The following is a 13,611-nucleotide window of genomic DNA, read 5'->3' on the forward strand; positions in this document are numbered from 1 at the left end:
CAGCTAGGAGTCAAGTAGGGCAGAAGGGACATGGGAGGGTTTTAGCCATATGAACCTTTTATTTTTTTTTTAGCGGTGGTAGATACCTGAATAGAAAAAGAGGAGAATTGATGGAGGAAGTATGTTCTGAAAGTGGAAAAGACAGAATCTAGACCTTGGGTGGAAGAAAGACATAAACATGTAAATAGTTGAATAAAAGTAAAAGGCTACAAATATAAACAACTATGCAAGAACTCCTGTTTTTTGGAGACTATGGGATTTGAGCTGGGTCTTAAAGTATGTGTTAGGTAGATGGAGAAGCAATGGGAGGGCATTCTACATGAAGGGACTGCCGAGGTAGTGCTTTGTAATAAAAAATAATTTAAAAAGAGCCCCTGGATCTTTTTCAAGCCATGCTTCAAATTTTTCAAACGGAAAATTTCAGCCATTGTTTCTTTTAAATATTTTGTCTGTCTCCACCTGCCTCTCCTTACCTTCTGGAACTCCAAGTACACATATGTTAGGCTGCTGGTTGTTGTCCCATAGCTCACTGATGGTCTGTTCATGTACTCCAGTCTTTTAGTCTTTGTGTTTCATTTTGGGTAGCTTCTATTGTGGTCTTCAAATTCACTGATCTTTTCTTCTTGCCACGTCTAATCTACTGTTAATCTACGCCCCATCCAGTTCACTTTTTTTTTTGTAAGCTTTTTTTTTTTTTAATTAATTAATTTATTTATTTTTTGGCTGTGTTGGGTCTTCATTTCTGTGCGAGGGCTTTCTCTAGTTGCGGCAAGCAGGGGCCACTCTTCATCGCTGTGCGTGGACCTCTCACTATCACGGCCTCTCTTGTTGCAGAGCACAGGCTCAGTAGTTGCGGCTCACGGGCCTAGTTGCTCCGTGGCATGTAGGATCCTCCCAGACCAGGGCTTGAACCCGTGTCCCCTGCATTGACAGGCAGATTCTCAACCACTGTGCCACCAGGGAAGCCCCCAGTTCACTTTTCAACTGTAGAGGTTTTACTTGGGTCTTGTTGATACTCATGCTCATGCTTTCCTCCAACTCCTTGAACATATGGGATATATTTATAGTAGCTGTTTTATGTCTTTGTCTACTAACTCCACTATCTATATCATTTCTAAGTGTGTTTCTATTGATTTTGTCCTCATATTGGATCTTATATTCCTGCTTCTTTGCATGTCTGGTAATTTTTTATTTAATGTCAGACATTGGAAATTTAACTTTTGGAGGGTACTGGATATGTTTGGAATCCTTTAAATATTTTTGTACTTTGCAATAGGATGCAGTTAAATTACTTGGAGACAGTTTGTTTTCAAGACTTGCTCTTAAGCTTTGTTTGGTGGGTGCAGAACAGCTTTTAGGGCTAATTTGACCCTTCTATTGAGGCAATATGCTTCTGAAGTCTCCCTCAGTTTCTTATGTGTTTGGAAGCCTTCCTATTCTAGCTAGTGGAAACAAACTATTCCCAGATCTGTGTGTACTCCAAGGATTGATCCACCAGCTCCTTTCCAGTGGTTTCTTCTCCAGTCTTGGTAGTTTCCTGAAATCTATGTGCCAAGTATTATTCAACTAAAGACTCAAGGAGAACCTCTGTGTATATCTGGAGCTCTCTCATTGCAGCTGTCTTCTCTCTAGTACTCTGCCCCATGAGGTCTAGCTGCCTTAGCATCCCTGAACTCTGAACTCTGTCGCTCAACTCAGGAAGATCACCAAACCTGCTGGGATCACTTTCTCTGTGCAATGGCCTGGGAACTCCTCAGGCAGTAAGCTGAAGCATTCATCAGGCTCATCTTGGGCATTTTTGCTCCTTTTTTGCAGAGATCTCTCTGTCCTGAACTGCCTATTTTCCAGTGTCTGAAAACGAGTTTCATAGATTTTGACCAGTTTTTTAGTTGTTTAAGGAAAAAGGGTACATGTGGTCCGTGTTATTCCACCACAAGCATAAGTGGAAGGTCAGTCTGTCAACTTTAGGCCCTTAAAGTTAATTATGTTAGCTCCTGGAAATTCAGCTAGCACCTAGAACAGTGCTTAGCACATAGTAGGCATTCAATAAATTTTTTTTAATGAATGAGATCCTGTTTCCTCCCAACATTGTCCTCAATGAACTTTTCCCTTTTAATTAAAACCACTTTCCTAGTATGCCAAAAACATTATTGATTCTCTCCTCCGAAATACAGACTATCCTTTTCTATGTTCATCTTGGTATAGTTAACATTCATCCATATCATTTCTAAAATGTTTAGGAAAAAAATAAAAGATCCTAAGAGAGGGCCTACATAAACCATAAGTGCCTCTAGTTAACTTCACCTCCTGGTAACTCCTTGAGCAAAATTTCTAATCAGTTGTGTACCCATCAAATGGTGATCTAATCCAATGGAGTAAATTCTCCTCAGAGGAAATGCTTCATATGCCTCATCTGCCAAAATAATTTAGCCTGGCCCTGGTCTAACTCTGTAATTTATGGCCCGAAGAGTAGGAAGTGCCAAAAAAATGGCTAGTATTGGCACATTGACTCTGTTACTTCGAGGCTACCAGGCTAAGTGCTAAAACCAAATGTCTTGAGTGAAATCTTCTCCTAAACCAGGTCCTCTTTTAGAAGGAGAAAGTAAATTAAGTTCAAAGCTAATAACTGTATTAGTACGTAGTGGGCATTTGGGCTTCTTCCATCATCCCTACCGCTGGGCTTCTTTCATCTCTATTAGCACATTTGCCCTTTGAAAAGTAGCATGACATGACAAGAGTGGAACTACATATAACATTCCAGCACTAAGAGGAAAAAAATCTCTTTTTCCCCCATTTTTTATAAATCAGATGTGGAATTAAATGGAAATACCTTTTTAAGTGAAAATAATTTTGGGGGGTAAAATATTCTCCCCAAATTAGAATGGAATATGGTGTTAGGTAAGAGTGCCACCTAACAAGCCACAGCATATGTGACTTATTACTGCTGCTTTTAAAGGGAGCATTTCCCAACTTATTGCCCTTGTTCTACATCTGTTTTTCACTCTGGAATAATGAATATGGATCCTTTAAGTCCTAGAAGAAATTGGCACCACTTAAAGTAATTTTGCTGACAGTCCCAGACTCCTAGGGCTTATCACTAGCAAGATAGATTCATGCCTAGAAGAATGGTAAGTTTGAAAGGGTTTTGGATATTTCTTTTCAGATTTTGATGGAAAGAGCAATGGGTCTGTTTACTTAGGCTCACCGTTGAGTCAAAATTAAGCCACAGGGGCTTCCCTGGTGGCACAGTGGTTAAGAATCTGCCTGCCAGTGCAGGGGACATGGGTTCGAGCCCTGGGCCAGGAAGATCCCACATGCCGTGGAGCAACTTAAGCCCGTGCACCACAACTACTGAGCCTGCGCTCTAGAGCCCGTGAGCCACAGCTACTGAGCCCTCATGCCACAGCTACTGAGCCCTCGTGCCACAACTACTGAAGCCCATGCACCTAGAGCCCATGCTCAGCAACAAGAGAAGCCACCACGATGAGAAGCCCACGCACCGCAACAAAGAGTAGCCCCGACTCGCCACAACCAGAGAAAAGCCCATGCACAGCAATGAAGCCCCAATGCAGCCAAAAATAAAAAATAAAATAAATTAATTAGTTAAAAAAAAATTAAGCCACAAATCTATTTCCTGATTTTTCTGGAGGATAATATGTTAATATTTGAAAAATTTCTTCTGTATGAGCTATCAAGTCAAAAAGTATTTCTCATATACACAAGCCTCATAATACGATACATTTCTAGAAGTCCATGCCTCTCTTCAAACTACTCCCTTTAGACATTAGAATCTGAATGGGAAAACAAGTAATTTGATAGAGTTTCTTTCCTTTAAGTAAAAGAATTTAGCGCTTTCCCTGGCGGTCCAGTGGTTAGGACTCAGCGCTTTCACTGCCATGGGTCTGGGTTCAATCCCCGGTTGGGGAACTGAGATCCCGAAAGACATGTGGTGCAGCCAAAAAAAAAAGAATTATTTAAAAAATTATGGAATACTCCGCCCAAACAGGGCAATAAAGCAACGAAAGTAGTAGCAAAACAAAGCTCTTTAAAAATTAATTATTAGATGGAAATATAGTTTCATTTTACAGATGAAAAGTTCTGAAACATTTTGACCACAGCTTGTGAGGTGAAGAAGGGGAGGTAACATGAGAATGAGAGGGCTGAGTTTAATTTATTTTCCCCTCATTTTGTTTGCACTAGTAATTTGAGGGAAGAGTTTTTCAATGCTGGCTGTAATTATTAGGCCAAGAGATTTTAGTTGACGTAAGGTTGCAACATTCAGTATGCAGGAAAAACAGAACAAATCAAAGTCAAAATAAGTTTCTCCTCCTGGAGCTATTAGATGAGTGGGAACAGCTTGTACACTAATTGCACAGATGAAGTCATCTTTGTTGTACCAATATTAAAGGCTTGACATAAGAATCTTTCAGTTCCATCTCGCTCTGCTGTGTAATGTTAGTGACAGGTATTTAAGAACTGCCTGTTCTGTCCAAAAGGTCCAGTGACTACTGAGTACTATCCAGAGTGTCTATGTACATAGTTAACACTGCTCCCAACTGCTTTGAAGCACAGCAGAATGTCCATGTGGCAGGCACAACTCAGGTTGTAAGTCTCCCCTTTGGATTTCGTAGTCATCATTTAACTTTTGAAAAAAAAATTTTTTTCTCACACTTCAAAGACAGTGAATAAGATTTTGCTTTTTTTTTTTAAGAGGCCACTTTTATTTAAAAACAAACCTACTTGCTTCCTAAATGCAAAGGGACTTACAAAACATAGTAAAATATTTTACATGATGTCTCAGAACCTTCTTAAGTTTATTTTCTTTGTATAATCAGTTCCATTTGGTGGAGATTCCTTGATGTTATTTCACATTCTGTTAAGTGTTAACACACACCAAATTTATAGAATGATAAGGGATTGTTGGTGTGAAGCAGGAAGGTTCTGCAAAATTAGGCTAAAGTTCAGTATTATGATCAAATGTTTACAATTTCCATTAACCCACAAGGAAAAAAAAAAATTGGAAGCCCTGTAGTTGAATTCAGGAATGCCCTTTCTGAACAATTACTTGCTGTTCACCAATGTGAAAGCAAAATGATCCTTCAAGTACTCTGGTTTGAGAATTTGCAATTGTTATTTGGTGTTCTAATAGAAGAGATATTGGCTCCAAGCTTTGCAAGAGGGGGGTATTTTGCACTAACCTCTTCTTTAGAAAGGTTGAGTCTGTTTAAATATGTCAGACTACAACTTGCCATGATATGAAAGATATTAATATGACACCTTCTCTGCTCCTTATCTTTCTTGCTTTTTAATAACCCCAAGTAATAAACTCTTTCAAATTTTTTATATATATAATTTTTATAATATGCAAACTGTACAGAACACCATGGCCATTAAAACAAGCTTACAGGTGCACTAATCTCCCTGGAAACATTGAAAGGCAGATAAACAATTCTGGACAATAGACATGAATACATTAACCTGTTTGAATTTCTTCCTAGCACACATGTTGACAGCTTCCCTACAAGAGAAAGGTTCAGAAAAATCAGAGGAGATAGAAATATTTTATTTTTGCAATAGAAAATAACACTGAACTTTCTATAGTAGTTCTGTCCAATAGAATAATATAAGCTACATAAAATTATTTTAAATTTTCTAGTAGCCTCATTTCAAAAAGTATACTTTAATAATACATTTTATTTAGTCTAATAAATCTAAAAACATTATCAACATATAACCAACACAAAAAGTATTTACGAGATATTTTATGTTATTTTTCTCATACTAAGTCTTTGAAATCTGGTGTGTATTTTATACTCACAGAAAATCTGAATTTGGACCAGTCACATGTCAAATGCTTAATAGCTACACACACCTAGTGACTACGGTGTTGGACAGAGCAAGCCTATAGCGTAGTACATATTCACTGTATTTAAAACAAGAAATAGAGTCACTTCAATGGAGATCTCTTGCAGATTTTCCTTGAACTTTTCTGAAGCTCCATTGGTCCCCCCAAGGACTTGACATATTCCTGTCCAGAATAATTATGCCTCAGGTGCTCTGTATGCTATAAGGAACCAGGTCAACCTGAAGCTGGTGGTATTTTGTTGGGTTTCTGTGCGAGGGTTTTCTCTAGTTGTGGCAAGTGGGGGCCACTCTTCGTCGCGGTGAGTGGGCCTCTCACTATCGCAGCCTCTCTTGTTGCGGAGCACAGGCTCCAGACGCGCAGGCTCAGTAATTGTGGCTCACGGGCCTAGTTGCTCCGCGGCATGTGGGATCTTCCCAGACTAGGGCTCGAACCCATGTCCCCTGCATTGGCAGGCAGATTCTCAACCACTGTGCCACCAGGGAAGCCCCAAGTAGAAGTTTTTTTAAAGGTGTACTTGAAAGCTATTTGAAAATAAGGATGAACAGTTTTTAATATAGTCATGTCAAGAAGGGACTAAAAAGATGTTGAGCTTTTAACTTCTTTTTGTGAGCTGAGTCCACATAAGCCCTCATTTTGTAAGTATTTGTTATTCCTTTAGTGTTTTTCAGGGCAGTTTCCCATTCATGCTTTTTACAGCAGAGCTATCAACAATTCACTCTCACATCTCAGCATGTCCCAAGTCAAACTCATCACAATCTCTTTAAATCCGTTCTTTTGGACTCTTCTAGTTCGTTCTGGAAAGGACATCACTTGGAGTTATACCCAACGTGTCCTTCTCCATTGCTCCTGACAACAAATAAGTTGCCATATCCTCTTATTTACCTCTACAGTGTCTCGGACAATCATTCCCACTCTGCTATTCTCACTGACAACATCCTAGTTCAGGCCCGTGTTGCCTCCCATATACCCTTGGAATCACCTCCAGTCCTGTTTCCCTTTAACTCCTAGATTCCAACATTTATCAAGATTTCTAAAGCCCAGCTCAAAGCATGTCACCTCCCAGCTCAAAAACCCTCAGTTCCTCCCCATTACCTAATAAAGTCCAAATTCTTTAGCCTGACATTCAAAGCCCACCCGTGCTCTGACCCCAGTATAATGTTATAATGTTGTCTCCTTACTCCCCTACACGTACTACAGCCAAAATATACTAATTGTCCCCCCAATACGCCCTGCCCATCCTAGCATCTGGCCTTTGTCTGTGGTGTTTTTGTCTCTTCTAACTTCCCTGACTGCTTGCTGATTGAAATATGACCCCATCCTTCAAGTCCCAGTCAAAACCACTACCTCTTCCATGAAGTCCTTCTGGATTTTCCAGCAGGAAATAATCTTTTGGTCCTTGTGTATACTTTTTTTGTATTTTTATTCTGGTCCTTACTACAGCTTACGTTGTAAATTTGTTTGTGTGTGTACGTGTGTCAATATCTTGTATATTCTCAGATTATAAAGTTCATTTCATTGATGAACAGATATTTATTGAGTACCTACTAGGTGCTAGTGCAATACAGAAAAAGAGAGCAAGCTGGACATAGAGTATCCATTTTGAACGACCATCCTACAGCACCTAGCATGTACGTTGCACTTTGTAAGCACTCAGTGAATCCTTGTCGAATACATGACTAAATTCCTAATTTTACTGAAAAATGCATTTCCAGAAAGTTTTATTTTCAGACCAGAAAAGTAAGAATAGGAATTAAATTGAAAGGGCTTCAGAGAGGCTGAACTAGGAGTTCACAACATATATGTGTTTGTCTCTTGCACAGTTTAGCCATGGAGACCCTGGCAAGCCCTCACACAGAGCCCTTTGCTCTCTGTTTACACACATCTTTAACAATAATAATCATGACAACAACCACAGCGAGCTTGAGTATTTGATTTCCAAGCTCGTTTCAGATGAGAAGCAGCAAATTAGGAGCAGGGAGTAGAAATGGCACAATCAGTCACACTGGCATCAGTGAGACTGACAGTCCAGCAGCAAGGGATGACCCAAAAAGGCTAAAAAACAAAACAACAATTAAAAAAAGAAACCCAGCAATCTGCAGTCATTTAGAATAGGGACAAACAGTTCTGCATACCTCCAAAGGGCTGTAGGGCTTCTCAGTGTTATAGCACAATAGTACTTTTAATGACAGCCTCAAGTCATCAAGCTGGATTATGTTTATAATGCACTATTTTAGAAGGCAGGGAAGATTAATATATTGGAAATGTTTCCATTCAAGATAATTAAAACTCAGCCATCTATTAAACTCACTTATCCAGAACGACTCTCTCCGACCCCCACCCGCAGGCTCTGGAGCCAGGATTTTATTGTACTTCCTCGCATTACTTGATTCATTTGCCTCAGAACATTCGTTGGCTCTTGCATCTAGTTCAGTTTTCATTCAATAAGTTTTATTCCCATTCTATTTGCACATTCTGCAAGGGCCAGTGGAGGACACAAAAGATTTGAAAAGTCTAGACCCTAGGCTTGTCTTGGAGATGCTCAAGGTCTTGTTGAGGAGATAAGACCTACATCCTTGAACCAACATAAGGACACAATAGAGAAATGCAAATAAGTGTATTGTGAAACAAACTTTGCAATGAAGGGTCATTTGGGACTTGATCCTTCTTGACTAGAGCTAATCAAGATTTCTTAGATATGAGACTCTGAGCCAGAAATGGAAGATTTAGGGTAAAGAAAACAGCACAAAGAGGAACGCAGACCAGAGGCAAGAGAGAGTAAATTGTGTGCTGGCGATTGTCAAGAGCCCACCTGGCAGACTGAGGCTGAGGGCCCTGCTTGGGAATAATATGAGATAAGTTTGAAGCATTCCACCGTTTTGTACAAATCCCTGTCATCTTTCTAAAATCACGTCTTAGTCTGCTCAGGCTGCCATAACAAAATACCATAGACTAGGTGGCTTAAACAAAAAAAATTATTCTCACAGTTCTAGAGGCCGGGAAGTCCAAGATCAAGGTAGAAGCCAATTTGGATTCTGGTGAGGGCCGCTTCCTGCCTTGCAGACAGCCACGTTCGGGCTGTGTCCTTACATGGGGCAGTGAGAGAAAGCTCTCTGGTGTCTCTTCTTATAAGGACACTAATCCCATCATGAAGTGCCCACCCTCATGACCTCATCAAACTCTAATTACCTCCCCAAAGCCCCATCTCCAAATACCATCACATTGGAGGTTAGGCCTTAAACATATGAATTTGGCAAGGGTAGGGGGTTGTGGATGGGGACCCAACATTCAGTCCAAAACAGGTCATATGAATGTAAATCCCTGCATCTTTTAATTTTTGGGGGGGGGGGCTGCATTGGGTCTTCGTTGCTGCGTGCGGGCTTTCTCTAGTTGTGGTGAGCGGGGGCTACTCTTCATTGCGGTGCGCGGGCTTCCATTGTGGTGGCTTCTCTTGTTGCGGAGCATGGGCTCTAGGCGTGCAGGCTCAGTAGTTGTGGCTCGTGGGCTCTAGAGCGCAGGCTTAGTAGTTGTGGCCCACAGGGCTTAGTTGCTCCACGGCTTGTGGGATCTTCCCAGACCAGGGATCGAACCCGTGTCCCCTGCATTGGCAGGCAGATTCTTAACCACTGCACCACCAGGGAAGTCCCCCTGCATCTGTTGAAAAGCTCAAAAAATGAAGTTTGATATACAGATTGGTATTTGTCTTCACTCATGTAATTTTACTCGAGAGTTTACATAACAGCTAGTTGCAAGCTACAAAACTGACTTGATTTGCTTTCTCTACATTCATTTTCCAAAAAAAAAAAAGAAGAAAGAAAACCGGAAATGTAAAGTTCTCCTTTGGTTAGAAGCTCTGGACGTATTCTACTTTTAGAAGACATCATCCAGTGTATCTGAAGCTTTGGATGATGGTTAACAGATTGATGAGTAATTGCATATAAACACAAACAATGGGCTGAAACTTTCTACAGCTTGTTAACTGGTAAAGACTGGAGATTTATCAGCCTGTTAAAACGAGGTTCTGATAACTGTGCTTTTACCTTTCTCACTAGACTGTAAACTCCGGGAGGATGGGGTACGTGTTTTCCCCAGCATCTAGACCATCACCTACCACAGAAATGGGACTTAGTGTTAAGTGAAAAACTAAATAAATGACTGGATGCAAGACAAATTAATTTGTTAACATTTGACTAAAGTAAACATATATTTCTCAGAATTAACTTCGCCTGAATTGGCTGAGATGCTTATGACTGGTGGATTATGCCTATTTAACAAATTAAAAGCAAACCACAAAATCAAGGATTTTAAACTAATTTTTTCCCAGACATGTTCATTGTAAATCCAATACACATATTCTGTTGAACTGGCTGCTTTGTGTAATTGAGAGCCAATTTCAACGTTCACATGACAATGAAAACCTCAAGCTTAAATTTATTAATACGTTGCCTTGGCAGAACACCAGCCCTCTTAATAGCAAAATATGGAGAGAAAGGATATTAGGCTCCAAAGACTTCAGTTTGATTTTGAAAATAAACTGATGTTGTTCTTTAAAGATCATTCATAAGGAGACATAACTGTGGAGATGTGGACTATAAAGAAATTTAAATGAAAAATAATTCAAAGTACAGAGAATCAGAGTTTCAGCATGGTATTTGGTTGGAAGGCCCAGGGATCAAAATATTTAAGTGCTTTAGGTCCCACCTTAGCAATTCAAATCCTGAATAGTTGCTAATGCATCGATCTGATAACTGCTAATCTAGACATACTTAACAAATAATTTGCCAAACACACTAGGATATGGAACAGAAGAACTACATATTCAACCAGGTGGATCCCAGAAAAGAAGACTTCATCATTTCTAATAACCATGGTTGCCATTTATTTAGCACATACCAGGTATCTGTCTAGCACTATGTCAAGTGACGTACAGACTTATCTAATCCTTACAAAATCCCCATTGAGCAGATGAGGAAACTAAGGCTTAAAAATATGTTAAATAAATTACTCCTTAATTGATTACTCCAAATCAACAAGCCTGTAAATGGCAAAGGCACGATTTTAGCCTTTGCTATTGACCACTCCGTTTTGTTCCACTGCTCCTCAAAAGATGGTCCATGAACTGGCAACATGAACATCACCTGGGAACTTGCTGGAAATCAGTCCCGAACTCCACACAGGCTTACTGAATCAGAATCACTGGCTGTGGGACCTAGGAATCTGTTTTAACCAGCTCTCCAGGAGATTCTAATGCACACTGAATTTTGAGAAGTACATCTCTATTCTATTCTATTTCTCCAAACTTCAGCAAATATTTATATTTCACTTTTCCAGTGCAGTTTCTTACAAAACCCAGAAAATTAATATCATTCCTTTCTTTGTTTGAATTATGTGAACAATAGTCACTGGACTAGAAACCTTAATTCCTACAAATAGAATATATAAAATGAGCCCCAAGGAAAACAACCCAATGGCATTATTATCCATCTAAAATATGAACAAGGGCTACAGTGATTGGAATTCTTTCAAGACCTGACTACACATATTGGTTTAGGATTAAAACAGTAATCACTTAGCTCATTCTAAGCTTTAACAGATAAAATAGATTTTTAATATAAGCTCAGAAAGAGTATCTTGCCAAGAGGGCAAGAGTAACCATCCGGTGTGCTGTGACAAAAGTGAAATATAATATATGTAAAGGGCAATCAGAATTCCAATCTATTGCTATGAATGATTGTCTTGCCAGGTAATGAAATGTATTGACATTACTGCTGAGCTGTCATTGGCATGTTATACAGACATTGAGATTTTCTAAGCAAAGTTACTGGAAGTCATTCAAATATTTATAATGGTGTAATGGGTGAAATGGAGACTTTCTCTTTCAAAAAAAAATTTGTTCCAAATTCCTTGATGAGAAAATATTTGGAATAAAGCACAATAGATTTATATACAGACTTATATGGCTGAAATTGATTTTTGTTTCCCTGGGAATTTAAGAATCTTTTTAATAGTTGAGAGCTGGTGTACAGCTGCAAGAGGTTGGCTTAATACGGAGCCAATATTTATGCTTTCTTGATAGAACAAATGAGAGTTCTCGCTCTGTTTTCTATCTTACTTTTGTTGAAAGCCTGGCAACACTGGGATATAATACTTGCTTCTTCAAAATGTTTCTAAGTTGTTCACTGTTTTGTATTTAATCTTGAAGCTGCTTTATTTTTAATATTATTAAACCTCAAAGAAACACATGGTGGAAGAGAATGGAGAAATTCTGTGATTTCACTGTTTTATTCTTCTTTAATAGAATTTATATGAAACCGAAAATCATTCAAGTCTGTGTTTTTATTTTCAAGGAGTGTGTCCATGCCTTGCAACAGGATGCCTTAAACAGATGAGTAAATCACAGTACACAATAAATTTTATGGCTGGAGAAATTATTTCTGAGGAAATCTCCCTCTAACAGGTGAGTGAAGATTTATGTAGATATTTGTTATCTCTATATCTAAATAAAGCAAGCACAGTCTTGAAAAAATACAAACATATTTTTGTCCAAATGCAGATCCAGCACAATTGCAGCCAGTACCCTCTACTTCTTAATAATTTCTAGGTTTTCTCTAGCCTTACATATTTATTCTTACTGCTTACCATTTGCCTACTATATTGAGGATCTACTAAAGGCCAGTATTATGCTTGTGTTTTACCTGGATATCATATGTACAGGTGCAGTACTCTGACATATGGTAAGCACTCAAGCAAATATTATTATCTACATACAACTGCTGGAAACAAAATTTGCCTGTAGACAAAGTAATTGATGCTTCTTGGATCCTAGGTCTCACTAGCAGAGTTTTGACATCAGATAATACCATCTTTTAGCATGCATAGCAGGAATCCAACTGGTCAGTGTAATGTAGTGGTTAAAATCATGGACACTGGCACCAGACAACCTTGGTTCCAGTCCATGTTCTACTGCTTATTACCTATGTGACCTTGAACCAGACATTCAGCTTCCTATGCCCCTGTTTCTTATCTCGTAGAACTGTTGTACAGATTAACTCAGAGAGTGCTTGGAAAAGTGTTTGGTGTGGGGTAGGTGGACAATATATGGTAGCCATCATTGTTATTCTCTGGGCCCATTTCATCACCTGTAAATGGATGCAGTAAACAAGCAGACCTTATGGAATTTCTGTTACGTGGAAGTCTAGAGGTTCCATAAGGTCAAGAACCATGTACGTCTTTTCACTATTGGATCCTAGCTCATAGCATAGATTCCTGGCATACAAATAAAAATTTAAGTGAAAGAATAAATGAAATAAATAAATATATATATATATAAAGCATTCGGCACGGTGCCTGACACATAGCAAGTATTCAATAAATGAGGGCTGTTTTAAGTATGCTTAACTATCTTGTGGACTCCTTTAATACAGTTTAGTTCAAGCCAGACCTCTGTCCATAATACTGCGAAATTTTCAGTGGGAAGTCTTCACTCCCTGGAACTAAGACCTCCAGGAAGCTCTACCCAGTGGCTTTATGGAATAGCTCCTTATGCCTTGACTAGAAAGGAGTTAGTGGTAAGGGCATTGGACCAGAAATCCAGGTCAAGTCCTGGCTTGATGATTTCGTAGCTGTGTGGCCTTCACCAAGTCATTTCACCTATTTGAGTCTGTCTCCTCAATTGTAAGATAAATGGTTTGGATTGAAAGATCCTCTTCTAATTCTGGATCTCTGTAATTTCAGAAATTATATCATAA

The 13,611-nt window shown here is 39.2% G+C and overlaps 1 long non-coding RNA gene across 1 annotated transcript in view; it reads left to right on the forward strand.

The window, feature by feature from the left end:
* Positions 1 to 13,611, forward strand: part of LOC116760744 — a 46,916-nt gene that overhangs the window by 11,388 nt on the left and 21,917 nt on the right. The window contains exon 2 of the long non-coding RNA XR_004351835.1: positions 12,211 to 12,320. This is a non-coding gene — a long non-coding RNA (uncharacterized LOC116760744). The remainder of the gene's footprint in view (positions 1 to 12,210; positions 12,321 to 13,611) is intronic.

This window comes from Phocoena sinus, chromosome 10 (assembly GCF_008692025.1).
Source record: "Phocoena sinus isolate mPhoSin1 chromosome 10, mPhoSin1.pri, whole genome shotgun sequence".
NCBI lineage: Eukaryota > Metazoa > Chordata > Mammalia > Artiodactyla > Phocoenidae > Phocoena > Phocoena sinus.